Source organism: Calidris pugnax, unplaced genomic scaffold (assembly GCF_001431845.1).
Source record: "Calidris pugnax isolate Ruff unplaced genomic scaffold, ASM143184v1 scaffold27, whole genome shotgun sequence".
Taxonomy (NCBI): Eukaryota; Metazoa; Chordata; class Aves; order Charadriiformes; family Scolopacidae; genus Calidris; species Calidris pugnax.
The window spans coordinates 15,292,128-15,296,067 of NW_015090893.1; the positions used below are offsets into that span (position 1 = coordinate 15,292,128).

Genomic DNA, 3,940 nt, shown 5'->3' on the forward strand with positions numbered 1-3,940 from the left:
GTTGCAATGCATTAAAATAAAAAGTATTAAGGGGAGCTGATCTGCCGCAAGGGGAGCGAGGGGTTGAGACAGGGAACTGGAGAGCAGCCAGCAGCTAATAGCAGCATAAAAGCAATTTGATGAAGGGGAAAAAAAAAAAAAAAAAAGAAAAAAAAATAAATTAACATGCTAATTGTCAGGCTGGAGAGGGTGCTGGGGACCATACAGAAGGAGAAAAAAAAAAAAAAAAAAAAGACGTCTTCTGATTACTCTACATTTTAACAATAGAGATCTGAGGAAGAAAGAAAGGTTTTGAGGCAATTTTCTTCTTTTTGTCCCATTCTCTGCTACCCTCCCCCAGCTCAGAACCTCTCGCAGGAGCCTCAGGCACTCACGGGGGGGTTTATCAGAAGATCTCTTCCTTTTTAGCATCGTGTCACTGCCAGATGCACCACGGAGCTGGTCGGCACCACCACGCGCTTCTCCCACGGTGGCAAGTGACGCTGCGCTGGAGCTTCTGTCGGGGGGGAAAAAAAGTCATATTTGAGAGAACCCTGCACAGTCCCACCCCACAGCTGGGCTGATTGAGGGCAGGGAGGAGGCTTCCGAAGAACTGACCCCCCCCCTCCCATTCAGAGGGAGGCTTTTTGGTGTTTCTTCTTTGAACAAAGGGATATCGGTCAATTTATTTTTAATTTTTTTTTTAAATTTATTTACTTTTCTCAAAGCTATTGAAAGGGTTGCCTGGAAAGCTCCAGCAGAAAGCTCAGCCCTCTGAGCTCCACAACGTGCCGTTCACTGGGATTAAAAGTCAACTAATGCTTCAGAGCACCAGGATTTCAACAGCACGGAGCCTCCCGACGGCAAATTCAGCAGGATCTCAAAGGAGCAGCAGCAGCAGCAGCTGCCTCTCCCCGCAGATGCCGTTTCACCCCGGATTTGTGTGCATCCCACTCCCGAAAAGCAGCTGGAAACCCACGGTGCCTTCCCTGCACGGAGAGTGAGCCCCCTCTGCCCTCTCCCCAGGCAGGTGGAACGGGGCTCCCAGCAGATTCCCCGCAGCTCCCAGTCCATCCCAGCTGACCAGCAGATGATCCAGCGCGTTTCCCCACAAGACTTGTGCTGGGGGAAACCAGGGCCAGGACACGAGGTACCTCTAATCATTTTTTTGATTAATATTTGCGGGTGAATGCTGTAAATACGAGCCGAGAAGATTTCAAAGAAAGTCACCGAGCCGCGTTAAGTGAATTAATTTGCTTTTAGACAAGATGCGGCTGGTTTTCAGCCTTTTACCAGCAGGAACATTGTTCCTTTCCTATGCCAAAGACTGACTGCACTTGCTCGCCTGCTTCGCTTCAAGGGTGGAGGAAATTTAAGCAAGAACATGTATAGTGAATTGCTAAATTCAACCAGTGCCACCGAAGCCCACCTCATCATTCAGACCAACACGCCCTACCTGAGCGGCACCCCGCGACCCGTCAGCTCCTCTGCTTTTTACGTGTCCACAGCCAGGGTGTTAAAAGAAGGGGAAATAAACAAGCCAGACCTGGTGACTTACATCATTCTGTTTTTCTTTCTGCTCTTGACTGTGACACTCATCGTGCTCTTCATAAACTGCCAGCTGAAAAATTCTTTTTTTGCTACTCTTCCTTACGACAGATCGCTCCGAGAGGCGAGGAGCCCGTGGAGGACACAAGCTGTCTGACACCAGAGAGAAACTATGTCTTGCAGCAGGAGCAGGCACCAGAAGCCCTGGGCAATAAGGCGTTATTGCCATGTGGCAGTGAATGGATGGGACCCTCTTTAAACAGGCTGCATCGCAGGAAAAGGTTGCTGAAAAAAACATGCTGTATGCAAATCGGCGTCGCTGTAAATAAAAAGCTCTGTGATGAACTAAAGAGAGAATGCTTTAGCAAATTGATAGGGTTTTGTGCAAAAAAATTGCCCCCCTGATTCCAGATTAAGCTCTATATATATGCAAATGTCATCATCCACCCATTCAGTGTCCATACAAGGATATTTGTGTTACCAACAATCTCTGGTTTGGGCATGTGGTGGAGCTTGTTACCCGTGTTTATGAAACCATAGCATCAAATGTAAAAAAAAACCCACAGTATATTTACCTAAGGGCTCCGAGCTGCGGGTACGAGTTTACTTTCCAGACCCATTTCTCTCAAGGGCTGCCGAAGCTGCGGGGTAATGCAGCCGGAGTCCTGCCAGGCAGGAGGAGAAAACAAAAAAAGGTTTATTTAGACTTTGGATTGTGATTCTGTTAAGGGTGGGCGTGAGGTTTTACTGCATCATCGAACAGGTTCTGAGTTACCATTTCTGTGAAACACTAAATACCTAAGGAATTTGTTTTCAACTTTCTTAAGCTACAACGGACATTTTTCGCCACGGCACGAAACTAAAATAATCAAGAAGGGGAGAAGGAAGGAGAGAAAATAAACATCATTAATATGTATGTAAACTAATGAAAGGGGAGAGCAGAGTGCTCTGAGTTCAGTACACAAAGTAGACAACTTTTGAAAGCCATAAAACAGTTTTATAGGAGCAGTTGCTTTAATGCACAATATCCCCACTCCGTGCTCTTTATATAAAATCTGGAACAGTTAGGAGCCTGCTTTATCAATATGGCAACACTTTGATTCAACATTGATCCCCGGCAATAAACACTGGTTCAAATTATTGGCTAGCTGATTTTGTTCTAAAAGCTCCTGCTTAACTTTGTTAGCTGACATGCTATTTTATAGATGGTTATTTTTAATAAAGTGGCGGTTACAGCACAATTCCAAATCAAACTGCACAAACCCCAGACCCGTATTTCTGTATCCCACAAACAGTGGGTTTTTGTTTGTTTGTTTGTTGGGGTTTTTTAGCCCCAGTAACTCAACATAGAACCGAATTGCAGCTATCCAGGAGGACAGACTCCTAAATCCTATTTTTGCTCCGTTTTTTGCCAATTGGATCATTTATCAGAAGAACAGCGTCCAAGTGGTGTCAGATGCTGCACCCCTAAATCCCTTCTTAACATGCAGACCACAGCAGCAGTGCTGTGCATGTATATGTGTATATAACTTATTTAATCCAAATGAAAAGATTTTACAATGCAATTACAGATGTACAGGCTCGCACTCAAACACCCAGACAGAACGTGCACACACGGGAGCCTGTTTGCAAGCTTCTTCTTTTTCTTTTTTACACAGAAATTGCACAGTCAATAACACTTCCATGTCATTGTCTTGGTTACCATGTTTTATTACACTCAAGTAAGTTAAACTACTATATAAGAGGCTTAAATATTTTATTCCTCAATAGGTGGCCAATTTTTATCTCCTCTGAACCAAATTTAACTGGTGTAATTCCAAGTAATTACTCTAATGTAGAAAGCGAGAATAAATTCAAGTGTGTTTATCAGCCCTTTTCGAATAAATCGAGTTTTATCAAATCAGACATTTCTTATTTATTTTTAAGTGATGACAGCTTGTTTTCAGCTATCAGCCACAATGAATTTGGTCTAAGAACTTCTGTTGGCAAAGGCCTCAGAACCTGTTAAGCGTATGTTGCTTTGTACCCTCCTGTACTTTATTTAAATGTTTGAGAATAATCCTGGAATAATCCTATTTTTCTCCGCAGCCTGATAGTTGTAATAATACACCAAAAGAACCTGTCATTCTTAAAGTGCTAACTGTTTTACTGGGAAAGCTTTTATGCATGCCCTGTGTTGCTCTCATCAATACCCAGAAACAATTCCACTACAGAAAAAAAAATTCTGTTCATGCCATTTTAACCAATGTATGAAACGTATGCATAGAAAACGTCTGATATATTCATCTTGATGAGGCTCAAAATTCAAGCTGACCATAAAATCTACTTCCCGACCACAGAGAGAGGGAACCATGAGCATTAATTCACTTGTAACTGGATTATTAGGTGCACGACACACGCGGGGTCCCAAGTG

The 3,940-nt window shown here is 43.5% G+C and overlaps 2 long non-coding RNA genes across 6 annotated transcripts in view; one reads left to right on the forward strand and one right to left on the reverse strand.

Moving 5' to 3' along the window:
• LOC106891254 overlaps nucleotides 1-1,669 on the reverse strand; it is an 8,885-nt gene extending 7,216 nt beyond the window's left edge. For 4 of the 5 annotated variants that reach the window (XR_001412657.1, XR_001412656.1, XR_001412654.1 and 1 more), the window contains exon 1: nucleotides 375-499. This is a non-coding gene — a long non-coding RNA (uncharacterized LOC106891254). Of the gene's footprint in view, nucleotides 1-374; nucleotides 500-1,537 lie in introns of those variants that run through there. The other variant, XR_001412653.1, reaches the window with a different exon arrangement.
• Nucleotides 1-3,427, forward strand: part of LOC106891253 — a 4,920-nt gene extending 1,493 nt beyond the window's left edge. Inside the window, exon 2 of the long non-coding RNA XR_001412652.1 lies at nucleotides 409-3,427. This is a non-coding gene — a long non-coding RNA (uncharacterized LOC106891253). The remainder of the gene's footprint in view (nucleotides 1-408) is intronic.
• Nucleotides 3,428-3,940: the final 513 nt, after the last annotated feature.